A 27,573-nucleotide genomic window follows, 5' to 3' on the forward strand; every position below is an offset into this window, starting at 1 on the left:
TCTGATGTTTTGAGGTCTAGACATTTCGGTATCTTGGCATTGCCAGCATCTGCACATGGTACTAAATCACTTCTATCAGAAAAAACACACATCAGTGAGACAGTCATACAGCCAAGACATGGTTAAGGGCATCAGTGGCTCTCTCTCTCTCTCTCCTTTAACTCTTGGACCTCTTATAGCTTCATCTTCAGACAGAACTAGGTTAGTATCTTGGCTTTGGGGCTTACTAATTGTGGCCTTGTTACCTTGGTTAAACAACTGTGGCTTGTAGAGAAGCAAGTTACTCTGTCTCTTTAAGCCTCAGCTTCTTCACTTGTAAAATGGGAGAGTAACAATTCCTATTTCTTAGGGTTATTGTTTAACAAACATTATTAAATAAAAATTAAATGCATGCATTCAATACGTATTAAAAATATTATTGAATAAAATCATGTCCGTGAAATACTTACCTCAGGGTTGGCATATAATAAGAACTCTATGAATGTTGACTGCTCTTTTCATTATTAATTATTATTACCACCCTTGGGATGGTTTTGGATGAAGATCTTATTATCACCCTGATAATCCTGGTCCTAAGTTGGCACTGCTCTCAAGGGTAATTCATCTGTTGGATTTCCAGTAGTTTTATGTTAACTTTTAAAAGTTGAAAAAATCAATTCAACTTTGAAATTCCTTTTCAATAAGGAATAAGCAACTTTTTCTTTTTTGAAAAAAAGTTCAAACAGTGTAATCATTTTAGTCCCAGTTATTGCATGGAAAGTGAATATTATCAATAAAAAGAAATTATAAACTCATTTTTTGTTGAAATTACAAACTCATCTTTTTTTTTTATCCTTTCATACTTTCACCTTGGTGAAAGGAACATGTCATGGTTTATCCCCAAATGTTATTTCAAATATTCTGGATTACTGCTTTTCATTTTATTTTACTGTCTGTTTTAGAATAGACCTCACCTGCTTGAGCCCAGTGCTGTGGAAATCATCTAGCCTTGCTCCTGTGTGACACGTGACTTTTTTTTTTTTTTTTTTTTTTTTGCGGTATGCGGGCCTCTCACCGCTGTGGCCTCCCCCGCCGCGGAGCACAGGCTCCGGACGCGCAGGCCCAGCGGCCATGGCCCACGGGCCCAGCCGCTCCGCGGCACACGGGATCCTCCCAGACCGGGGCACGAACCCGCATCCCCTGCATCGGCAGGCGGACTCCCAACCACCTGCGCCACCAGGGAGGCCCCTGACACGTGACTTTTGAAGAGGTTGTATGTACTGTATAAAAGATGGGACTTGTCTCAATTGGGATAAACTTTCATTTTTTGCTGTCTGAGCAAATAAAGGTGAGACAGCAGGAAAAGGAGAGTTGTAGGTGGCAATAACTCTAAACTGGTTTGCTTTGGGGCTTAGACCTGGACCATCTTCTCTATTAATGCCAACTTGCTAAGTGATTTCACCCTGTCTGCTGGTTTCAAGTACCATTAATGTACTGATGACTGTAAAACTTATATCCACAGCCCAGATCTCACCCCTGAGGCCATTCTCATCCATTGAACTACCTACTTGACATCTCCATATGACTGTCTAATAGGAAATCTAAACTTCACACATGCAAAACCACACTCCTGATTCCAGACCATGACCTTCACCAGGCCTATGCTCCTCTAGCTCAGTAAGTGGCCCCAGAGCAGTGATGAAGAACTATCTGGTCTTTGTCTCCATTCCTGGGAGGGACTCTCTACCCTTGCAATCTCCCACGTGATAGGAATGTCTTTGTTAATCATGGTGGGTCCCTTAGACCACACCTGAGTTTATGCTAATGAGATGACTCAGGACAGGAGCTGTCCATGCCAGGAAGGCCAGCCATGTGATTTGAGGGTTGGAGCCTTGAGCCATTTGATATCAGCTCAACCTCTGGGGGTGGGGGAGCTGGAGATTAAATTCTGTTCTGTGGCCAGTGATTCAATTGATCATGCGTATATAATGAAAACACAGTAAAAATTCTGGGCCCTAGGGCTTGGGTGAGCTTCCTGATTTGTGATACACATTGATGTGCCAGGAGGGTGACACGTCCTGAGGACATGGAAACTTCACGTTTGGGATTCTCCCAGACCTCACCTTATGTGTCTCTTCATTTGGCTGGTCTTAATTTGTAACCTATATAATAAAATTGTTAAGGATAATATTTTCCTGAGTTCTGTGAGTTGTTCTAGCAAATTATTGAACCTGAAGTGTAATGGAACCCTCAAATAGGCAGCCAGTTGGTTAGAAGTGCAGGTGGCCTGAGAACCCTGGAGCTTGTGGCTGGTGTCTGAAGTGAAAGGAGCCTCGTAGAGGACCGTGCCTTAAACCTGTGAAGTCTGAACTAACTCCAGGTAGTTAACCTAAGCCCATCCACTTCTTCCCATCTCTACTGCCCCCTCCCCAATCTAAGCCACCATCACTTCTCATCCAAACAACTGTGATGGTCTCTACATTGGTCCTTCTTCCACTCTTGCCCCTACTGTCTACTCTCCATTCTCCTCCACTCTGTAATCAGGGTGATCTTATAGAAATGTGAATCACTTAATGACATGCCCCTGAAAAATGCTCCTATAGTTTCCCCTCACACCTAGAATAAAATTCACATTCCTTCCCAAGGCATACAAAGTCCTGCACAGACTTACATCTGTGTATTTATCCAACCTCAATTCCCATTATTCACTGTGCATCAGTCACACTGGCTTCCTTTCTGATCCTTTACCACAGTAATACTCAATCTAATTGCACTTTAAAATCAGCTGGAGCACTTAAAAAATACCTAGCACTTGAGTGAAGTGTGGGCATCTGTAGTTTTAGAAAGTTCTCCAGGATAATCAAAGGGGCAGCCAAGGTTGAAGACCAGAGCATTAACACATCGAGCTCTTTTCTGCCTTTAGACCCTTATCCTTGTCCCATCCACCTGGAGTGCTCTTGAAATTGCGAGGTCTCAGTTCAGACATCACCTCCTCAGAGAAGTCTACTCTGACATTCTACCTAAGGTGGCCCCCGATGTTTTCCTCTTTCTCATCCCTTTATTTACTTTCTAGTACTTATTGTAATTTGTAAGTATCTTGCTTATTTAGGTTTACTTGTATCTGCTTCCCCCAGTAGAATGTAAGTACCATGAGAACAGGTTCTTATTTGTTGCTGTATCCTCACTGTCTAGCACAATGCTTGACATATATAGATGCTCATTAAATACTTTTTAAGTGTTTCTTAAATAACTGAATAACTGAAAAAACTAGCTAAAGTTCCACATAGAAAAATAGTACTCAATGAATTTAATGGCTTTTTTGTCCTTCCGTATGTAGTTTATCTGTATCTAGATCTATATCTCTATTTCTACATGTCTATAGACACATATATATGAATATTTATGTAAATACACATTCACACACATATACATATATACATACACATACTATGTGTGTATTATATTTTTTTTTTCCTAGAAAAAATGGTTCTTTAAAAAATATTTGCCCAGCAGTGTGAAAATGCGAAGTAGATGAATCCCAGGAGCACTAAATAGGAGGGGAATATTATTTGGCTGTCAGATTGGAGACTGCTCAGGTTGAGGTTTTGGGCTCAAAGCCTTCATGGAACACTCCCTTTGTCTGATCAATTTCTGGTCATCTCTCAGGCCCCAGCTTTGGTGTCACTGCCTTGCCCCATGGTAGAGTGCCCTGCTGACAACCACTGTGGAGGATTTGACATGCCTGTTTATTTGTCCCATCTCTCAGGGACTATGTCCTGTCTCCATTTCTCTGAGCACCCAGAACAGTGCCTGGCATATAGCTGGAGCTCAGGATGGGCATTGGATGTACTTGAGCCCAGGGCAGTAACAGGAGGGGTTTCAGAGACATTTAGCTGGGCTCAGACCCCAGCTGCCTCCTTCACTGCTTCATCACCCTGGACAGAGCCTCAGTCACTTCATTTAGAACATGGGGAAAACAGTATCTGCCTTCAAGTTTGTGGGATCAAATGGAGACTCTACAGGGAAATGCTTTTTAAAGGCTCTGGTCATCAAATTTTAAATTAAATTAAATTAAATTTGTTGGCTCCTCTAATATTTTTTCAAAGCAGAGACATGATACCTGGCCAACCATTTTATTTTATTTTATTATTTTTAAAATGTTTGGCCATGCTGCATGGCATGTGGGATCTTAGTTCCCCGACCAGGGGTAGAACCCATGCCCCTTGTAGCAGAAGCGTGGAGTCTTAACCACTGGGCCACCAGGGAAGTCCCCTAGCTGACCATTTTAGACCCTGGGGACTCATCAGGGAGCACGTCTGTGCCCGCTCTGCACCTGCCCCTCCATGGTTTTTTCACTCAATAGCATTTCCCTAAGTTTCTTGACTAGTCAGCAGGGCCCTGAGGTAGTGCAGATTCTGTGAAGATCAAGCTCCCCACTGGGTGGATGGCTTTGTGGAGACCTTGAGGACAGGTTAGCATCTGTGACAAGTAAACAGAAAATACATGCTGGGTTCTTCAGGTCACTCTTTGTCCCTGATCATTAAACTACGGCATGCACAGGAAAATAGTGAATCTGAATATTAAATGTGAGGAACTGACAGTGGCTTCTTTGACGAATAATTCTCAATCTGATTCTCAGTGTCACGGAACTTACTGGTAAGCCCTCATTGCTTGATTGATGAGGTTTCTGCCAAGGCTTTCTTTCTTTCTTTCTTTCTTTTTTTTTTTTGCGGTACGCGGGCCTCTTACTGTTGTGGCCTCTCCCGTTGCAGAGCACGGGCTCCGGACGCGCAGGCTCAGCGGCCATGGCTCACGGGCCCAGCTGCTCCGCGGCATGTGGGATCTTCCCGGACCGGGGCACGAACCCGTGTCCCTGCATCGGCAGGTGGACTGCGCCACCAGGGAAGCCCTTAAGTGTCTTTTTAAATCTATGGTTTCCCTTTCCCTTTCCTTTTTTTTTTCTTTTGTGTGACCATTAAGAAAAAAAATTATGTAGTCAAATTGATCCATTCTTGCCTTACTGTTTCTGGATTCTGTGTCATGATTAGGGAAGATTTCCCCAGTCTCAGATTAGATACATTCACACACGTTTTCTTCTGCATGTTTTCATACTTTATATTTAAACCTCTGACCCATTTGGAATTTATTCTTGCATAAGGTGTGAAGAATGGATCTAATTTTGTATTTTTCCAGATGACTGTCCAAATTTCCCAGCACCATTTATAAAATGTCCACTCCGACAATTCTCTTTTTAATTTTCTCACCTGGTCAAGGGAGAGTAGTAGTGCGAGAGAGATGGATGGACAAATATTATTCAGACATTATAACAAATAAAGCAATCCATGTGTACAGATGCAGAAAAACGTCTTTCATATATTAGTAAATTAAAAAAAGATGTAGAGGTCAATGCATTATGAATCAGGGACTTCCCTGGTAGTCCAGTGTGTAAGACTCCACGCTCCCATTGCAGGGGCCCCGGGTTCGATCCCCGGTCAGGGAACTAGATCCCTCATGCATGCCGCAACTAAGAAGAAGTCCGCATGCTGCAACTAAGAAAAAGTCCTAACGCTGCAACGAAGATCCCGCATGCTGCAACTAAGACCTGGCGCAGCCAAAATAAATAAATAAATATTTTAAAAAATTATGAATCAACTTTTGTTTAAAAATTATATATATATGAAAATATCTGGAAGGATAGTCTTCAAACTGTCAGTAATGGTTAAGTGGTTACCTCTAGATGTGGGATAGAGGGGATTGAGTTTTAATTTTTATCTTTGTACACTTTAGTATTTATTTATTTATTTTACAATGAGCACATATTATATTGGCTCAAAAAATTGAAATCTGGGACTTCTCTGGTGGTCCAGTGGTTAAGACTGTGCTTCCAATGCAGGGGTTGCAGGTTCGATCCTTGGTTGGGGAACTAAGATCCCACATCCCACATGCTGTGCAGGGTGGCCAAAAAAAAAAAAAAAAGTTGAAGTTTAAAAAAATTGAAATCTGAAACAATAGCATGAACTGCATTCAACAAACGTTTATTGAGTTCCACTGTGTGCTAGGTTTCTTGTATGCTCTGTGTATGTTTCTCAACGCTGCACTTTCAAATCATCCACCTTCTCTGTTTCTCTGTTTCCTACTCTGAAAAAAAGAAAGCATCAGAATGCACTTAGAATGGACAATTAGGAGACCTGGATTCTTGTCCTCACCCCTCTGGGCTAGCTTGTGAATTGGGTTAGTGTATGGCTTCCCTGACCTTCAGCTTCTGCACCTGTTAAATAGGGGTTTGGATCAGGTCCTCTCTGCATTGTGTTGTCCCTCTCTGGAATTCTGTGGTCTGACAATATTTCCATGTACTCTGCATTCACCATGTGACCAGTCCCATTCTAGCCAGGCTGGCCAATTCCATCAGTCTCTGACAATCCAGCCTGACTGGAAAATAGTATTCAGTGAACATTTACTCTGTCTGGTTATGCACATTCTGCAGACCAGGATAGTGATTTATTTAATTTATATTTAATTATTATCATAGTTGGCAAATGGCAGGAAAATTTTGAGGAGGGGAATTAAAAAGGGATTACATAAGCCCCCTGAATAATAAGGTTCTTTCTTTTTCTTGGAGAGTGAAGTTATTCTGTTTCCTTCAATACCTTTTTTTGGATAATAAGTTTTTAATATAGTCTTTTTTTTAGTTTTATGAGTACAGTGTGATTATGTTATAAATGCATTCAACTTAAGCAAATGCAGCTAAATGCATGTGATTCTAGTGCTTATTTTGCATACAGCATGGACTTTGTATGCAAGTTGACTTCCTCATCTTGTACTTAGCTGAAGAAATAGCTATCTAGGCAAGTCCCCTCTTGTTGGACATTAAGATGATTTCCAGTGTTTTGCTGTTGCAAATAATGTTACAATGACCTGCCTTGTGAAATCTCTCTCAATGTCTCTGAATTGAAAACAGACTCTTAAAAGAATGTCAAGCAATCACAAAATAAGTACTGTGAACATTATTGTCTGGGTTTTGCCCTAGCTTTCCAAGATTATCAGCAGCCCATAAAGAAGCTGAGGCCTCAGCTGCATAGCAGATGGGCAAAGCCCACAGGGGCTGAATGTGGACTTAATACACCGGATGGAGGAAGAAAGGCAGACACAGGAGTTTAAGATTGCCATGGAAACATGCTTCCTGGCTAAATATACATCTTGGTGTCTGACCCATGTCTCAGAGTCTATGATGACCTGTATATGTGGAGTGAAGTCCCACTTTGAGCTCAGCAGTTTCCGAGGAGATGCTGCAGTCCCCAGCAGCCTTTGCCTTCTTATGCCTCAGGAAGACCAGTTGGAGTTGTCCTCACACATGAACAGAAAAGCCATGAAATATTAATGATTTGTTACTGACTCTGTGGCAAACACTTGGAGAACATCACCTTCCAATTCAATAAGCTTTTCATCATGCATAAGAGTGCCCTGAAGTCACACTTATCATTATCCTTCTGGTTACAGGGTGGGAGGCCTAGGAGCACAGACCAGAGGAAGATGCCAACCTGGGAGGGTCATAGTCCGTTTTCTCAATGTTTTTATTGCAGAACTAGTTCAATCAGTGCCAAAGAAGAGGAGCGTGTTACTCATCAAACAACTCAAGACTTGGAGAAGCCAGATGGGTCACTGATTTTTCCACATACAAATGTTAGGAAAAGGGAGGTGGTAGAATTTTAGCATATTTTATCTTTGTTTACACACACTCATTACAGTAAATTTGGAGAGTGCAGAAAGATATTAAGATTATTCAGTAAAAAGTTTTTCCCATTTCCACTCCACAGTGGGGTGGAAAGTTCACAGCGTTTCCACATATCCTCTGCCCCCTCAACATGCATAGCCTCCCCTATTATCAACATCCCCCACCAGAGTGGTACATTTGTTACAGTCAACAATTTACACTGACACATCACTGTAACCCAAAGTCTAGTTTACCTTAGGGTTTACTCTTGGTGTTGTATATTCTATGGGTTTGGACAAATGTGTAAAGACATGCGTCTACTGCACACCTGTCATGCAGATTAGTTTCACTGCCTTAAAAATTCTCTGTGCTTTGTCTACTCATCCCTTAATCTTAATTCACATGTGTCTTTATATTTAAAGTGGGTTTCTTGTAGACAACATATAGTTAAATCTTTTTTATTTTGGCCATACTACGCGGATTGTGGGATCTTAGCTCCCTGACCAGGAATGGAACCTGGCCCCTGGCAGTGGAAGCGCGGAGTCTTAACCACTGAACCTCCAGAGAATTCCCTTAAGTCTTGTTTCTTGATCACTCTGTCAAAGTCTATCTTTTAATTGGTGTGTTTACACCATTGACATTTAAAGTGATTATTGATATAGCTGGGTTAATATCTACCATATTTGTTCCTATCTTCTATTCCTTGCCCTTGTTCTTTATTCCTATTTTCGTCTTCCACTCTTTTTCTGTTATTTGTGGTTTTAATTGAGCATTTTATATGATTCCATTTTCTCTCCTTTCTTAGCATATCAATTATATTTCTTCCGTTTTTTTTTTTTTTTTTTTTTTTTTTTAGTGGTTGCCCTGGATAGAATTCAATGTACATTTACAGATAATGAAAGTCTACTTTCAAGTAACACTATACTGCTTCGCAGGTAGTGCATGTACCTTATAAAAACAAAATATTCCTAATTCCTTCCTCCTGTCCCTTGCTTGTACCTTATATTACTGCTGTCATTTATCTCACTCATACAGAAGCATATGGAAGTGTATATGCTTATATATACAATTGTATATGCTTATACTGTATGTATAATAAACATACATAATCAAGTACATTGTTGCTATTGTTATTTGTAACAAACTATTTTCTGTGAAATCAGTTAGGAATAAGAAAAGTAAAAGTTTTTATTTACCTGCATGTATTACTTCTCTAACGCTCTTCCTTTCTTTATGTGGATCTGAGTTTCTGACCCATATCGATTTCCTTCTGTTGGAGGAGGTCATCCAGAGGATGTGACCACTGGATGATGTGTGAACAGGACCAGGGAAATGGGAGGCTCTTCACCCCACCCCTGTCCTTGGCATGTACGCTCTGCCCACCGTTCCCACAGTGGGAGCCATTTTCAAGGATGTAGCTTTGAGAGTGATCTGTTGCTGAGACCATCTGGACAGTATGTGTGACAGGACTCTGTTCAGGCTTCTATATAAACTTTAAGATTCTGGCGGGCAGGTGTGAAGATGGACTTCTCTTGCGGTGCCCAAGACAAGCCTCAGACAAGCCTCAAGATAACTTTCTTACCGAGTTAGGTCGCGTGGACCCTTACTTGAGCCCTAGCTAGCCTCAGAGGGGAAGGTTCTTTTTCCATTCAAGTTCGTGCAGCCAAAACCGAAACCAAAGCTGAGATGGAAGCAAGGCAACCTTTATTCAATGACCAGAGGATGGAGAAGCAGGAACTTAGTTCGCAAATCAACTTCTCGCCCAAGGGGATGATTCAGGCAAGATCTTAAGGGCAAGGTTAATGAGGGGGAGGCATCTGCATTGGTTTTCTGGGAATAGGCAGGATTCTTCCTGGAACTGGGCTGCCACCTCCTTTCTGCCCTTGTATGGTTGTTGGCAACTGGGTGGGAAGCGGGGTCGAGCCATTCTGGTGCGGATGGCTGAGATCCTAGTATTATAATAAGATGGTAATGAGCTGCAGGGCGGCTTTGTCCCGCTTGTGAAGATGAACCAGCTTGTCGCAGTTTTCCTGTGGATGGACTCTTGTTCCTGCGCTCTAAACACAGATAGAGGATATGGTTAGTTGTGGTTTTCTGCCAGTTTACCTGGAGGGAGGGGCCGGGGTATGGTTCTGGGGCCACAGCCTTAGTACCAAGTTCCCGTGTTTGTTAAACCTACCACCTACCAGGCTGGAGTGTCTGCCTCCTCCTTCCGTCTCTCCTCGCCCTCTGTGTCCGGGGGCCCCTTTCAGATTCCACCTGGGAAGCTCCAGGTTGTTGGTTTTGAACCAACACCTTCCCTCTGTAGAAACTTCTTTTAACATTTCAAAGCAAGATTGCTGGCAACACATTCTCTCAATATTTTGTTTGCCTTAGAAAGTATTTTTGGTAATTCCCTGGTGGTCCAGTGGTTAGGACAACGAGCTCTCACTGTTGAGGACCCGGGTTTGATCCTTGGTCGGGGAAGTAAGGTACCACAAGCCATGCGGTGTGGCCAAAAAAAGAAAAAAAAGAAAAAGTATTCTTCACTTTTGCAGGATAACTTCTTAGAATACAGAATCCTAGGTTGGCATTCATTTTTTTCTCTCAACACTTCAAATATTTCACTCCATGCTCTTCTTGCTTGCATCATGGTTTCTGAGGAAAAGGTGGATGTAATTTTTATCTTTGCTCCTCTAGAGGGTAGGCATTTTTTCCCTCTGGCTCTTTTTAAGATTTTTATCTTTGATTTTGTTCAGTTGGAATATTATATGCCTAATAACCCCCACCCTCCCACCCCCGCCGTTATCCTGTCTGTTCTCTAAGCTTCCTGTATCTGCTATTTGGTAGCTGTCATTAATTTAGGGAAATTCTCAGACATTATGGTACCAAGTCCAGGTTCACTCTGCTCGCTGCCCGACAGGCCAATATATTGGGGGATGAGTTGGAGCCAGGAATGATGACTTTATTCAGAAAGGCAGCAGGCCCAGAAGATGGCAGACGAGTGTCTCAAAGAACCATCTTCCCCCAGTCAGAATTCGGGCTCCTTTTATACAGAGGAAGGGGAGGGGGAGGGGCCCACCGCAATGTTGCCCATTGGTGGGAGCAGGACGGCTAACAGCCAATCCCCAACGGCCTGTGCTAAGGGCCGCGTGCGCCCGCCCCACCCCTATTACAATCATTGCTTTGAATATTTCTTCTGTTCCTTTCTCGCTTCTCTTCTTGGTATTCCCATTACTTGGATGTTATACCTTTTTGTAGTTGTCCCACAGTTCTTGGATCTTCTGTTCTGTTTTTCTGTCTTTTTTCTCTTTGCCTTTCAGTTTTGGAAGTCTCTAGCATCACTCTCAGAGGTTCCTTCCTCAGCCCTGTCCAGTCTACTAGTGAGCCTATCAAAGGCATTCTTTATTTTTATTACAGTGTTCTTGATTTCTAGCATTTCTTTTTGATTCTTTCTTAGAATTTCCATCTCTCTGCTTACATGATCCATTTGTCTTGCACGTTGTCTACTTTTTTCCATTAGAGCCCTTATCATGTTAATCATAACTGTTTTAAATTCAATATCTGCTAATTTCAACACCCCTGCAATGTATGAGTGTGGTTCTGATGCTTGCTTTGTCTCTTCAAACTGCCTTTTGCCTTTCAGTGTGCCTTGTAATTTTTTGTTGAAAGCTGGACATGATATACTACTGGGTAGAAGGAACGGCAGTAAAGAGACCTTTGGTGATGTGGTGGTGAGGTGTAGGGGTAGGGGAGGTGTTCTGTGGTCCTGTGATTAGGTCTCAGGCTTTCTGTGAGGCTGTGCTCCTTGGCTGTGAACTTCACAAGTGCCTCTCAGTCCCAGCCCCCTTAAGTGGGGGTGGGGGGCTTAGGAGGGACTGCAGGGAGCTAGAGTTGGGTGTTTCCCTTCCCCTGGGCTAGTTAGGCTCTGACAAAAACCCAATAGGTTCGGCTCTGGCAAAGTAGTTTCTCTTGAGGGCAGGCCTTGTTAAGAAGAATAGAATGCTCTGGCATTTTTCAAAACAGCCACTTTCCCTCTCCCCCTACAGGAAGCATGAGTGGATTTTTCTCCGACCTTCACTGTGAGAACCTGGTCAAGCCTCTGGAGGCAAAACTCACAACAATGTCGGGACCCCCTAAGGCTGGGTCCCCCTGGAGTTTTTATCTCACAGACGGGTCCACACTGAGCCTCCAGCAATTCATCAATTATAGTTCAGGTTTTCCAGCCCCAGCACTGGTTCCTGTTGGAGGTTTCTACTCAAGCGTTTCTGCTTCAGTAGATAGTGATTCTCTGGATCTGCATGTCTCTCCAATGCTAGGAGCAGCAATTTGTCCTGTGACCTCACTTCTTTTATGAATCTAAGAAGAGTTGTTAATTTTTCAGTTTGTTCAGCTTTTCACCTGTTAGAATGGAGTGGTGACTTCCAAATTCCTTTTATGCTGGACTGAAAACTGGAAGTCTCAGAAATGTATTTTTAAAGTGTCTGTAGACATCCTTACAAGATGTGAACATTGTTAACAATCTTGATGCACTTCCATATATATGCATATAGATACATATTGTGTGTGCATACCATTTCTACATACATATACAATATATACTACTGCTTTCACAGAATTTTACTGAAGTTTGTACAGCTTTGTATTTAGATTTCCTACTTCATTCCCATTTGTATTTTTCTATGTCATTAAATAATCTCATTAACAGGAGTTAACATTCAATTATCTAGGTGTAACTAAAAGATGAGGCATGGTAGAAAACTCAACTGTGACATCAAGGAAAGTTGGCTATGAAAAAAGGGTCAATTATCCATGAAATTTTAAGATGACATAAAATTATTTTAGTTCAGTTAAATAGTACATATTGAATACTCCGGCCCTGTCATCTGCATTGAGGATACAGACATGAAGAAAACATAGAGTTTGGCTTGAGGGGCATATACCTAGTTAAGGAGAAGACTGAAAAGGAGAGAATGATAATAAAAATGGTAAGTGCCTGGGTATACATGTGTATATATGGTATCCAGATGGACAGGATATTTGGGGATGAAAGGACAGGCACTTCACCCAGCTTGGGTGGCTTCCTTAAGTTTGGAACACATGAGCTGAGTTTTTTTTTGTGTGTGTACACATTTAGTTTTATTGTAATAAAGCAACTTGTACACTTTTAACGTTTAAAACTGAGCATCATCTTTCCTTTCCAGTGAAACAAAAAGAAAAATTTAAAAATAAACAGGAACAAAATTACAATAGAGAATGTCAATTGAAAATAAGATGCTACAGGTTCTGCTGATTCTCCCATCGAGTGGCAGGGCTCAAGTCATCATTAGGAGAGAATTTTATTTTAAAAGTGTCATCTTAAACTGCAAGGATGTCCATTAAACATCACAATTAAACATGCCAAAGGAGAAGCCATGTTGTCAAAATGCCCACTTAACCCACCCAAACATCTCAAACCCACCCTTTGCTGACCTTCTATAACCCCATTTTTAAAAGTTTTTTTTTTCTTTTTTTAAACAAGAGAAAGTAGACAGATACATGTTGGTAAATGCTAACTGTCCATATTCACATAGAGACATAGTGTAATCTGAGCCCAATATACAGAGAAAGGAGGAAAAAAGCTAGAATTCTATGCACTACTACACAGGGGCCTAGCACCCTCCAGCTTCCAGCAGAGCTAAGGGAGCAGAAGGTTTTTCTTTTTTCCCCTACAGAGCATGGTGGTGTTGATTCCATAAAGTTTTTGTTGAGACAGGAAGGGATAAAAATGAATTTGGAACGGAAAGGGGTAGAGATTCTTTTCCCACTGAATTCTGCTCAAGGTATTTCCCCCCAAAATAAGTTGTGAGCCATGGTATAAAGGAGAAAAGAGACCTCAGAAACAGGGCAACTGAGCACAAGAGGAGAAGGAGAAAAAAAAAAAAAAAAGACTGCAACTTGCTCCCAGAGACTGGAGAAAATTAAAAAAGGAAGGTTGGAATCCATCAGTTTTCCATTAGTCATCTTCTCTTTCATCTTCCTCTCCTTCCTCCCCCTCATCATCATCTTCATCTTCATCCCCTTCTTCATCAATATCTTCCAATCCTTCTTCCTCTTCATCATCATCATCATCATCTTCTTCTCCTTCCCCTTCCTCAGCATCCACGTCTGGAACCAAGTAGTACTGTAATGGATTTGGCCAAATATCACCTTTTTTTTTTTTTTTTTTTTTTTTGCTGTACGCGGGCCTCTCACTGTTGTGGCCTCCCCCATTGCGGAGCACAGGCTCCGGACGCACAGGCCCAGCGGCCATGGCTCACGGGCCCAGCCTCTCCGCGGCATGTGGGATCTTCCCAGACCGGGGCACGAACCCGTATCCCCTGCATCGGCAGGCGGACTCTCAACCACTGCGCCACCAGGGAAGCCCCAAATATCACCTTTGATGACCTCTCCTAACTCATCTGCACCAGCATCAGAATGATCAGTAAACCAGGTGAAGAAGCTTTCTGGTTCCTCATGCTATCTCCTCCTGCTGGCTTTATTCTGCGTTTGACTTGAACGTTTTGTCAAATCCTTACCGGATTTCCATTTGATTTCAGTGGACTTTGAAGATGGATCACCACTCTCATTCAGATGAAATTCTTTGGAGAGAACTTTATTTTCAAAGTAAGGGTTTTCATCAAAATAAAAATCTATTCTGTAACCTGATTTAATACCTTCAAATTCTGTCACTTCGACTCTTGTCAAATAACGCAGCGCCTCTTCATCCTCCTCCCCAAGCAGTGCAGACACTCGTGGATGGTTAGCAAACGTTGCTCCCCCCAAATCTGGCATTTTGGCGATCAATTCCGCCCTCTTCTGAAAAAATGGTTGGCGGAGTTTGTTATATTTCTGTTCTACTTTCAAAATCTCCTCACTGGCTTGTTCGTTAAGTCTGTCTTTCATTTTGTACTTCATCAATATGTTCAATTGCTTCTTGCTGTTCTTTTTCTGAGGTCTCGTCGGCCCCGTCGTGGTTAGAGTTGAGCTCCTTTTTACTGACTTTGGCCGCGGGCGCCGACACGGTGCTGCTCCGCGGTCGGGGGGCGGGGCGGGAGGAGCGGGGAGGGGAGAGAAGGGAAGGAGAAGGGGGCGGGCCGCGGCTTCCCCTCACGCCACACGAGCGGGCGCCCGCTCGGTCCGGCCGCCTCCTCCCCGCGCTCGCTCGCTCGCTTACCCTCCCCCTGGCTCGCGCGCGCTGCCCTCGAGGCCTGACGACGAGGGAGGGCCTGGGGCTGCGTGCCGCGCCCGGCCCGGGCTCCCGCTTACGGAGCGGAGGCGGTGGCGGGCGGGCAGGAGGCTCTGCTCCCTCACTCACGCTCCGCGCTCCAGCTCGCGGCTCCAGCTCCCCGAGCCGCTTCCTCCTCCGCTTCCTCCTCACGGCGAGGGGCGGGCGGCAGGGCCATGAGCTGAGTTTTTAACGCTGATAGGAATTCAGCCAGCTGAAGGGAGTCTTAACGGAGGTAACAGCTGGGCAGAGCTGGAGGCATGGAACCAGGCAGGGTACTGGATGGCAGTACCATGAAGATTGAATGGGCACTGACAGACGAAAAGTTAAGAACTGGGTTAGTAGGAGTTATTTTCATTTTGGGCTCAGAGTCTTGTGTTTTCCTGAAAAGAGAATAGAAACTCATGGTTATAATTCTATGTGAAGCATAGTCCACTGTATGTCAGTCCCTGGTGAAGCCAAGCTTTACCAATCAGACTATGGTCCAGGAATCCTCTTTTAGAAGGTATGGGACAAGGGTCAGGTTTTTTTTTTTTTGGTTTTTTTTTTTGTGTGTGTGGTACGCGGGCCTCTCACTGTTGTGGCCTCTCCCGTTGCGGAACACAGGCTCCGGACGCGCAGGCTCAGTGGCCATGGCTCACGGGCCCAGCCGTTCCGCGGCATGTGGGATCTTCCCGGACCGGGGCACGAACCCGTATCCCCCGCATCGAGAGGCGGACTCTGAACCACTGCGCCACCAGGGAAGCCCACAAGGGTCAGTTTTTATAGGATTTTCATGAAACGTAGAATTTAAAATGAAAGTTTTGTACCTGAAGAAGATAAATTTCATTTATCTGAAAATTTTACTTACCTGGCTTCCTTAGAAACAGAGCTTTCATTTTCTTAAAATTAGAAAAATGTTGTATAAAAGTAAATATTGAACATAACCTCAATATAGAAAATGCGAGCATCTCTGCTTGAAACAAGGGTGTGTGTGTATGTGTGTGCGTGCGTGTGTGTGTACCGAAGCATCCAGAACTCAAGTGATTTAGCGTGTCCTTTGCCTGGAGGACTAGAACTACAGAACACAGTTTACAAAGTATTGACTTAGAACAGAGAACTATGAGAGATGAAGGAACTTACAGATGATTTAATGAATTGTCCAAACACTTCATGTTAGAAATAAGAATTCTAAGAGTTGGCAAAGCATTGTAACTTTTTTTCCCCCAGGGAATGAGACCAAATGATGTGTCAGGCACTTCTAAAAATTCTGATGACTTAATTTCACCACATGCTTTCTTTTCCCCAGAAAGGAACTTGACATAATGGGACCATCTTGGGCCTCAATTCAGGAAATTTAATAAAATAGCAAGTATAACATTTGTTATTTTTGGAGCACTTTCTGTATATCCTATACTGTGAAAGCATTTTCTATTCATTATCTTAAATTTTTAAAAGATTGTGATAAAATACATATAACAAATTTTTCATCTTAACCACTTTTAAGTATACAGTTTAACAGCATTAGGTAATTCACATTGTTGTGCAACCATCACCACCATCCATCTCCAGAACTCTTTTTATCTTGCAAAACTGAAACTCGGTACCCATTAAGGAGCAACTCTCATTCCCCTCCTGCCAGCCCCTGGCAACCACCATTCCACTTTCTGTCTCTATGAACTTGACTACTCTTGGTACTTTATATAACTGGAATTATACAGTATCTGTTCTTTAGTGACTGGCTTATTCCACTTAGCATAATATCCTCCAAGTTCATCCATGTCGCAGCATGTATCAGAATTCCCTTCTTTTTAAGGCTGGATAATATTCCATTGTATGTATATACCACCTTTTGCTTATCCATTCATCTGTCGATGAACGCTTGGGTTGCTTCCTGCTCTTGGCTATTGTGAATAATGTTGCTATAAACATGTTTTTAAAAACATCTCTTTAAGTCCCTGTTTCTAAGTTTTTAGGCATATACTCATAAATGGAATTTCTGGATCAAATGGTAATTCTTTTTTTAATTTTTTAGAGAACAACCTTACTGTTTTTCATAGCAGCAGCACCGTTTTACATTTTCACCAGTAGTGCACAGCAGTTCCAGCTTCTCTACATCCTTGCCAACGCTTGGTATTTTGTTTCATTTTGAAAATAATAGCCATCCTAATGGGTGTGATGTGGTATCTTATTGTGGTTTTGATTTGCACTTCTCTAGTGATTAGTGATGTTGAGCACCTTTTCATGTGCTTACTGACATTTGTATGTTTTCTTTGGAGAAATACCAATTCAAGTCCTTTGTCCATTTTTCAGTTGGGTTGCTTTTGTGGTTGTTGTTGTTGAGTTGTAAGGGTTCTTCATGTATTCTTGATACTAACCCTTTATGAAATAGATCACTTGCAAATATTTTCTCCCATTCTCTGGGTTGCCTTTCCACTCTGTTTATTGTGTCCTTTGATGCACAGAAGCTTTTAATTTGATGTAGTCCACTTAATCTTTTTTTTTTTTTTGCTTTCGTTGCTTTGTTCTTTTCGTGACATATCCAAGAAATAAACGCCAAATCCAATATCATGAAACTTTCCCCCTCTGTTTTCTTATAATAGTTTTATAGGATTCACTCTTATATATAGGTCTTTGCTCCATTTTGAGTTAATTTTTGTATATGGTGTAAGGTAAGGGTTGCATTTCATTCTTTTGCATGTAGATATCTGGTTTTCCCAACATCATTTGTTGAAGCCACGTGACTTTCTTAAAGCCACACGGCTAGATGGTAGCAAAGATGGGACCAAGCCCCAGTCCCCTGTTTCCAAGTTTTTAGGACTTCCCCTCTATTCTCTGTCAGTGCCCCATTGCCCACTGTTTTAGGTAACTGAGGTATTACTATCATCACACAGAGGTGTGATGGAGCTTACACTCTGAATACACTTGCATTTTAAAGGAATAATTTGTTGCCCATAATATTTTTAAATAAAGAGATCAACCCCTGCTCCCTGCTCAAACGGTCATCCAGTTTCCCCCCTACTTCACCATTCTACTGAGTTTGGAAAGGAGGCAAAGAAAATCACAAAAATAGTCACTTGTCATTTGTACTTTACTTCACATAATTATCCTTACTAAATCACAGGGCCCCTTAAGCACCAAGCATCTTTCCACTGGGAAAGAAAATAGGCTTGCTCAATGAGCTGTAAATATTTGAAAATATGAATTATGAAATGATTAATCTGAGAGGTCCAAACTTAGCTAACTTAATTTCTATACTACATTCTATCTACTGAGACTCTCTTTGATCATGATTCTAGTTTGATTCATAGCTAAACTGTCTTCTATCTAATTTTCTTTGCAGGAGTTGGAACTTAATATATCTCAAAGGGAAAGATTTATGAGTAAAAATCATAAGAGTAAAAATATTTAAAAATCACTTTCAAAATGTGTTAAACAGGACAAATTTCATTCTGTGTAAGTCTGTGTGACTCTGTGTATATTGGGTCTCACAGAGTCCAGACTTTGCCTGGTGTTGTATTTAAAGAAACATAACCCAGAAATGAAAAGTAATTAGAATATTCCAATGTTATCAATCATATGCCTATTGATTAACACCAAAGTAGATTCAGTTCATCACCCACATTTCTTTAAATTTATGGCTCTTTCACACTTTGTAACTGTCTTTCCAGCTGAATCAAATGTCCTCCCTAACACCTATCCAGTGACCTTTTATATTTTACTCCCTTCTCCATTTCCTTCTAGAATCCATTTTCTTTCTCAGATATTTCCTTCTTCAAAGACTATACTGCTTTGCACAATAAAGTCGATAGGAATGAACACCTCTCATCACCTTCACCCTCACCAATGATGGGCCACCATCATTCCGGCCCAAATTGCTACATCAACATCTAAATGGTCTCCTTGGGCCTCCCTGGTGGCGCAAGTGGTTGAGAGTCCGCCTGCCGATGCAGGGGATACGGGTTCGTGCCCCGGTCTGGGAGGATCCCATATGCCGCGGAGCGGCTGGGCCCGTGAGCCATGGCCGCTGAGCCTGCGCGTCCGGAGCCTGTGCTCCGCAACGGGGGAGGCCACAACAGTGAGAGGCCCACATACCGCAAAAAAAAAAAATAAAATAAATGGTCTCCTTGCTTCCACCCCAGCCCCTTACAGAAACCAGATGATCCTTTAAAAATATATGTTGGTCTGGTCTTACCTTTCCTCCTCCCCTGAGTTTACTGTCTGTTTCCCCTACTAGACAGTACTCCTTGATGGTGGGGAATTTTGTCTGTTTCCCTGCTGTATCCCCAGGGAAGATAACAATGATGACAGGTAGATGAGAGGCACCCTAAATTTGTTGAGTGAAAAACTGAGCTCATTAACAAACTTCTTACTTCTTTTGTAAATACTGTTTTGTTTTTTTTTTTCTGTAGAGAATCCCCTCTGTAAAAGTTGGCATGATTTAGGCTTCATATTACAGAAAAGACAGCTTGCTTTATTTCACATAAATGAGTAGCTTATGTACATTTTGAACATGGCCAATGCGATACCAATAAGGCTTCACAACCGATGACGTGAACAAATCCTGTGCTCAAGGAAAACAAATTCTATATCTCTGGCTGCTTTCCTACCACTACCTGACATGTCACAATTCATAAATATATATATTTTTTTCTAGTAGTTTCCTTTTAATAAAGGGGGGACTAAGAAGAAAGAAGTGGTTTAAACAATAAGGAAGTTAATGTGTTCCCATTACTGGAAATACAGAGGTAGCCAGATTCTAGCAGCTGGATGATGGCCTTGAGCTTGAAGGTGCTTTTCATGTCTCTCTCTGACAACTGGTACTATGTGTGGACACCTCCTGTGCCTCAGCTCATATCCTCTGAGCCCACCTTTAATCTAGCCATGGATGCAGGAGTCAGTTCTGCCCAAGTGTATAAGCACCTTGCCTCAGCTGCACAGTGAATTTTTTACTTTCTGCTTCTCTGATACCAGATATGGGACTCTTTTGGGAACCAGCTTGTCCAACTAGAGAACCAGTGAATGATCCAGTCACAGAATCATCACTTCTTTTGTGAAGCCTCTGTGAGGCAGCTAAACCAACTGGAGGACCAGCTGGACACTTTTGCATATGCAAGTGTGAAATTAACCTTCAGTGCTCCAACCTTTGACCAACAGGAGATGGAAACTGGCAGATAAGCGTTTCACTCCTCCAATGCTTGGGTGACATTTCTCAGTCAAATTCTATACAATTCCTCAGAGCTTCCCAGGAGGACCAATGTCCAGTTGCCAACAACAGTGACTAGTTTGATACTGTGCCCTTGAATTTACTTTTCTATTTCATTCTTCAGAGTCTCCCTACTCTTGTTCCCTGGGCTCATTTACCAAAATAAACTACCTACATGTAAACCCTTGCCTCAGGCTCTGCTTTCAGGGGAAAACCTAGGCTATGACAGCTGGCACCATAAAGGGCTCTGGAAACGAGTCACTCAGGATGGATTCTATGACTGCATCATTCACTGGTCAGATGGCAATGAGGACCCCATTGTTGGTAGAAAGTAGGATGGTGCTAGGCCTTGGCATGCAGTATCATTATGACTACTAAAACCTTCTATGATGGAGAATTGGGATGAAGAGCAGGTGGAGGGTGAAACACTGGCTTAAGTGAGGGAAACCTAGGTTAAGACAGTAAACTTTGTGTTCATGCTGGTCCTCTTCATGGTTGCAAAAAGGCTGCTGGTAGCAAACAGGGCTATTTAATGATTCCTCATTCATGTCTAGAAGAGAAAAAGTAATTTTTTCTTTAGTGTGATCTTGTGGACCTCCTTGAGCCAATTTCTGCTGCAAAGAAATGCTGTTAGGCTTGAGTTTCTGGATGGATCATGGGCCAGGGCACTGGAATTATTTACTGGAATTACTGACTGTGTTTACTTAGGTCATTCACGGGCCACTTATGGGGTTCACATCTTTTCCAAATGTTTCCAAACTTCACAGTTTCGAAGGAGATTAGATTGGATGTTAGAGGATCACCTACAATATTCACTACACACTTCTTCTCCTGGTCCCTTTGATGAACTTCTCATCTTCCTTGGGAAACTTGTTTAACCTCTCTGTGTGTCAGTATTCTCATAAATAAAAAGGTACTTGCTTTGAAGAGTTGTTGTGAAGATTAAGTAAGTTAGAACACCTAAATGGCCTAGAATAGTGCCTGGCACATAATAGGCACTCAATAATGTCAGCTATTATTAATATTGTTGAACATATAAATGTGTGTATATACATTCACATATATATTAGTATATTTAAAACACATTTTATATTTATCTATTTGTTATTGGATTTCACTTCCAGCCATCTCTGTGTTTCCAGTGCTTGAAGTGAATAAAGATCTGCTGAATGAATGAATGAACAAATAGAATATATGTCATATACATATCTGGAAGGGAGAGATTGCTATGGAGAGCTGGGGGAGGAAGTAAGGTGGTCTGGGCAGGTTTATTGGAAGAAGTGGAATCTCAGCAGGCACTTGAAGGATAAATTAGCTTTTTATAGGGTTGAGGATTAGAAACAATATTAGTATGAGGAACTGTGTGTGTGAAGATACAGAAGAGAAAATAAGTACAAAATATTTGAGGGAACAGACCGATTTGGGTAGACTGGAAGGTGTGGCAATGGGCATGAGGAGGGATAAGACAGGACAGCTAGTTTGGAACCAAGACTATTCCAATAGGAGAAGAGTGATTTTATGGAAAGAACCCAAGCTTTGGAATTTTACCATGATTTGACTCTTAACCCTATTGCTTACTGGTTGTGTGGCCTTAGACATATTACCTGACCATTCTAAGCTTGTTTCTTTTTTTTTTTTAATCTGGAAAATGAAAATAAAGTGCATAAATTGCAGTGTTTTGGGGAAAATTAGCAAAAATATACATAGAATGCCTTTCAAATGGTAAGCACATGATAAAAGCAGCTGTTAAATTGATTGTTATACTGGCAGGTAGTGTTAATTTTTTTTTTTAATACAGGAAGGATGGCATTTTAACATCATTTGATGGTAGTATAATTGAACCATCAAAATTTACAGAGTGATAAAATCCAGGAAATGAACCAGAAAGTCTGGCAGACACGGCAAATGCATGGAAATCACTGCCTTCTTCGGTTAATTGGGAAGCAGCGGAAGGTAATGGAAATATTTAAAATCCTGTGATGGGATTTTGTGGATTCCTTTTATAGATTTAGTTTTAAAATTCTGCTTTCAGGCAGACAATTGCTTTCTTTATGGAATTGTTTGGTTTTTCTGCAGTATCAGGTGACACTTTCCTTTCTAAAAGCCAACAATCAAGTCTTTCTCAGTAAGTTCATATATTGACTTTTGCCATGGTCAAGTCCGAAGTTCCTCCCTGTCAGTAGAGTGAGTGGAAGAGATTCTGATTCTTTTGCATCTTAATTATTTCTACTGATAATGCTGTAGCTAGAAGAGACTTTATCATTATCACATTATTCTTAGGCAAAGGCCCACAAAGAGTAAACATCAGTATTGTAAATAAATTCATTTTTATCATGTTTTTTTTTTTTTTCGGTACGCGGGCCTCTCACTGTTGTGGCCTCTCCCGTTGCGGAGCGCAGGCTCAGCGGCCATGGCTCACGGGCCCAGCCACTCCACGGCATGTGGGATCTTCCCGGACCTGGGGCACGAACCCGTGTCCCCTGCATCGGCAGGCGGGCTCCCAACCACTGCGCCACCAGGGAAGCCCTCATGTTTTTTTTTAGATTCTGCATTTATATCTTATGATATTTGTCTTTGTCTGACTTACTTCACTTAGTATGATCATCTCTAGGTCCATCCATGTTGCTGCAAATGGTATTATTTCATTCTTTTTAATGGCTGGGTAACATTCCATTGTATATACGTAACAGAAACAGACTCACAGACTTAGAGAACGAACTTATGGTAACCGGGGGGAAGGAAGGGGGGAGGGATAGATTGGGAGGATGGGATTGACATATACACACTGCTATATTTAAAACTGATAACCAACAAGGACCTACTGTATAGCACAGGGAACTCTGCTCAATATTCTGTAATAACTTAAATGCGAAAAGAACTTGAAAAAGAATAGATACATATATATGTATAACGGAATCTCTTTGCTGTACACCTGAAACTAACACAACATTGTAAATCAACTATATTCCAATATAAAATAAAAATAAAATAAAAAAACATTAAATGAAAAAGAAAAAGGTGAACACCAGTGCTTTTCAGAATGTGCTGGTTTCCATTTTATAGCTTCAGTTGTGACTCACCCTTTGCAGCCACAAACCACCGGCTGCCTGATGCCCTCTCAGCTCTCATTTTGGTATTCTTTGGCCCTTTTAAAACACAAATTGATTATGGATTTTCCCATTTCTACTCTAATTACCTTAACCTTTGCTGTTCTAGGCAAGCAGTTTAGGAGTCCATTGCACTTACATTCCAAAAATGAAAATGTAAAGTGAAAGTGTTCCCCTCAATGCATTTGTATTCCTGAAGTGAATTGTCATAATTACCAATAGAATTCTGTGGGAGGAGGACACAGAAAACTTGACAGTTGCCCCTCCTGTTTCCTGAAGAAAGTATGACCAAAACCACTTTTGATTAAGTGAGGTTTATCTCTTTGTGCTTGAGGGGTAGGAAAAGGTCATTTAGTTTCTACAGAAAAATTTTGGTGAGAGATGTGCCTTGAATTTAAATAACTTACATATCTGACTCAAAATGAATCTCAAAAGGAAGTTTTAAAAATCATCTTCTCGGGCTTCCCTGGTGGCGCAGTGGTTGAGAGTCCACCTGCCGATGCAGGGGACGCGGGTTCGTGCCCTGGTCCGGGAGGATCCCACATGCCGTGGAGCGGCTGGGCCCGTGAGCCATGGCCGCTGAGCCTGCGCATCCGGAGCCTGTGCTCCGCAACGGGAGAGGCCACAACAGTGAGAGGCCCGCATACCGAAAAAAAAAAAAAGATCTTCTCTTCAGATTTTCAGTTAGAAGTCAGAATTAGCATTTTTTTTACCTATTGAAAAAGAATATTCCCATCCATTGGAGGCAATATATCATCATGGTTATTGTCACCCCTGGTTTTAGGATGAGATAGCTTAGGTTCATCTCCTGTCTTCATTACTTACTATTAAGTGATCTTTGGCAAGTTACACAACTTGTCTGAAACATGTACTTACCTCATAAAAGTGTTGTGAGGATTAAACAGTTAGCAAATCAATTTCTGCTTTCCAGTAGTATTTAATAGGTGGTGGCATGCCATTAATCTTGCACATCAACTAGAAAAAAAGAATAAATTACAGAAATCATATTTTAAAAGATATCTGAGAATAGTGAAAACAAAAAGGACTAAATGAACTAACATTCCAAAGAAGGAAGAGCTCTTCCTAGGTGGGTGAGCTGATTTTATTCTTTTCTTCCTTATGGATTTGCTGAGTCCAAGCATGGGCTGAGGATCAGGCAGAGGGGCTATACTAGGGGAAGAGAAAACGGCAGAGCCTTAGACCACCATATGGCTTGTCTGCCAGTTTAAAATCTAGAAAACACCCAAATGTACAGACAGTTCGCCTGATGGGATCTTTGCTGAATGCTGAGTTGGGGGGTATAAGAAGCTAGGTGCTGGATTGGAAAAGCAGAGTGAAATATTTTGCAGTCTCATAGTGCTGATGAGAAAAATTCTCCCTGGAGGCTATGTCCTACAATAAACACATGACAGCTCTCATCTTTAAGACATATGAACACAGAGGTGAAATTAGTCTAAGTAGAGCTAACATCCAGTTCCTTGGAAGCTTATTCCTGAGTGGACTGAGGTGATCAACCCCTCATCTTATCTGTGTAACAGAGGACAAGGTGAACCATCTCTGGAGGAAAACAAGAGTAACTTCAATTTTCAATGGTTCCTTTACACAATATCTGGCATACAAGAAAAAAACAGGATACATGCAAAAAGGCCAGAAAATGTTTGCTAATAATCAACAGAAAAGACAATAAAATAAATTATTCATATGTTGTAGTTAATAGATTTTCTTATAAATATGTTAAAGAAAACAGAGAAAATGATGGACAGAATGGATAAAAAGAAAAATTCAACAAAGTTTATGTCGAATAATCAAGTAGCCATTTGAAAAATGTAATATCTATACTTAAAAACTCATTGGATGGGTTTAACAGCAAATTGATCACAGCAGAAAACAAGATTAGTGAACCCAAAGAAAGGTCAATAGAAAATTCTCAAGCTAAAGTACAAAGAAGGTAAAAAAGGAATAGAAAAAAATGGAACATAAAGACGTGTGGGATAATATCAAAACCATTTAATTATGTGTAACATGTGCTTTCTCAATCTAAGAGCATAGGAGAGAGAAAATAGGGCAGAAACAACATTTGAAAAGATAGTCTGAGAATTTTCTAAAACTGATAAAAGATATTAACCCACAAATTCAAGATGCTCAGAATCAGAAAAAAAATAAAAACATTTATAGGAATATCGTAATTAAACTTCTGAAAGAAAATATGAAAAGAAAATATTAAAAGCTGTGAAAGGCAAAAAGATTGCTTTCAGAGAGGTGATAACAAGACTATGAGCAGAGTTTTCAAATGAACATATGGTAGCAAGAGGACAATAGATTGACCTCTTCAAAGTGATGAAAGAAAAAAAGACCTCCATCTATGAATGCTATACATAGTGAAAAATAATCTTCAAAAATAAAGGGCAGGGCTTCCCTGGTGGCGCAGTGGTTGGGAGTCCGCCTGCCGATGCAGGGGACACGGGTTCGTGCCCTGGTCCGGGAGGATCCCACGTGCCGCGGAGCGGCTGGGCCTGTGGGCCATGGCCGCTGAGCCTGCGTGTCCGGAGCCTGTGCTCCGCAGCGGGAGAGGCCACAACAGTGAGAGGCCCACGTACAGCAAAAAAAAAAAATAATAATAAAAAAATAAAGGGCAAATAAAGACATTTTAAGTTGTAGAAAAGCTGAAAGAATTAGTCTCTGGTAGATGTTCACTACAAGAAATACTAAAAAGAACTGTTCAGAGTGAAGTAAAGGAACCTCCAAATAGATACACAGAACTCCAAGAAGGAATGAAGAACTGGTTAAATATATAGAAAAATATTGACTTTTTAAAAGAACAATGATAACAAGGTCTTGTCGGGTTTAGTGTATATATATATTTAAATAATAGTGCATATATAATTAATATGTATTAAATATAAGTATATATTTTATATATATATATATTTAAGAACTCATTTCAGTCCATATCTGTCTCCTCATGATAAGGATGGTAAGGAACTAGCTAAGGCTAGTCAACCCTATTTTATAGCAAGTTTTCAAATGTGGTGTCATGCTGACATCTAAGGGTCAGGTGATAAAATGAAATTCACTCATGTAATCTGAGAGGAATTTATTTGAAATACATTTGGAGGCAGAGACCATTGGCTCTCTTTCTGTTTCTGCATGGGAGATGAATAGCTCAGAAAACTTCCTTGGACTGACCTAACTATTCAAAAAGAAGATTTAGGTCTGTTTACTAATCATTACACTTAAAGTTTGGTCACTGTATGTGTGTGTGTGTGTGTGTGTGTGTGTGCATGTGTGTATATAAAATGGAGTTAAACTTTTGTAAGATTTTTGCATTGTTTGGGAAGTGATAAATGATAAGGTAGAATGCAATTAGAGTTGCACTATATAAATAGAGTATCAGCAAAATAAAAATACTAAAAGGGAAAACTAAAGTGAATATATACATATAAAATTTAATTAAAACATTGATTAATGAAAAAGAAGGTAGAAAAAAAGATAAAGAAGCAATGAAAAGATTGGACAAGCTGAAAACAGAAACTCCTAAATGTTTGGAAATTACACTTCAATAATCCCATGGGTCAAAAAAATCACAGTCTACATTATATAATAGTTTGAACTGAACAGAAATGTATATGGAACATATAAAACTTGTTAGACATAACCAAATCAGTATTTAGAAGGAAATTTATAGGTTATTAAAAACCAATAATCTGTTTCCATTTCAAGAAGAAAAAGAGCAAATTAAATCAAATGAAAGAAGGAGCAAGGAAATGAAAAAAGCAGAATTTAGTCTTTAGAAACATAACAGAGGAAACTTCACAAAATTTTGGGTTGTTTTATTGGTAAATATAATAAAATTGATAAATCCAGGTAAGGAGTAATAGAAAGAAAAAAATGCAAATTATCAAAATCAGGAATGAAAAATAGGACATCACTGCAGCTAAAAAATTTGAAAGCTTAAATGAAAAATAAAAATAAAATCCTTGAAAAGTAATGGTTTAGCAAAGCTGATATAAGAAGAAATAGAAAATTTGGATAGTCATATAGCTAATAAAATAATTGAACTTAAAAAAATTTATTTATTTGGCTGTGTCGGGTCTTAGTTGCAGCATGTGGGATCTTTCGTTGTGGCGTGCAGGCTTCTCTCTAATTGTGGTGTGCGGGCTTCAGAGCATGTGGGCTCTGTAGTTGCGGCATGGGGGCTCACTAGTCGTGGCGCATGGGCTCAGTAGTTGTGGTACACGGGCTTAGTTGCCCCGTGGCGTGTGGGATCTTAGGTCCCCAACCAGGGATCAAACCCGCATCCCCTGCATTGGAAGGCAGATTCTTAGCCACTGGACCATCAGGGAAGTCCCTAAGTGAGCTTTGTAAT

The 27,573-nt window shown here is 41.0% G+C and overlaps 1 pseudogene; it reads right to left on the bottom strand.

Annotated features, from left to right (window-relative positions):
- Positions 1–13,664: 13,664 nt before the first annotated feature.
- Positions 13,665–18,758, bottom strand: LOC132488135 (protein SET-like; annotated as a pseudogene).
- Between the last annotated feature and the right edge of the window lie 8,815 nt (positions 18,759–27,573).

This window comes from Mesoplodon densirostris, chromosome 4, assembly GCF_025265405.1.
Source record: "Mesoplodon densirostris isolate mMesDen1 chromosome 4, mMesDen1 primary haplotype, whole genome shotgun sequence".
Taxonomy (NCBI): Eukaryota; Metazoa; Chordata; class Mammalia; order Artiodactyla; family Ziphiidae; genus Mesoplodon; species Mesoplodon densirostris.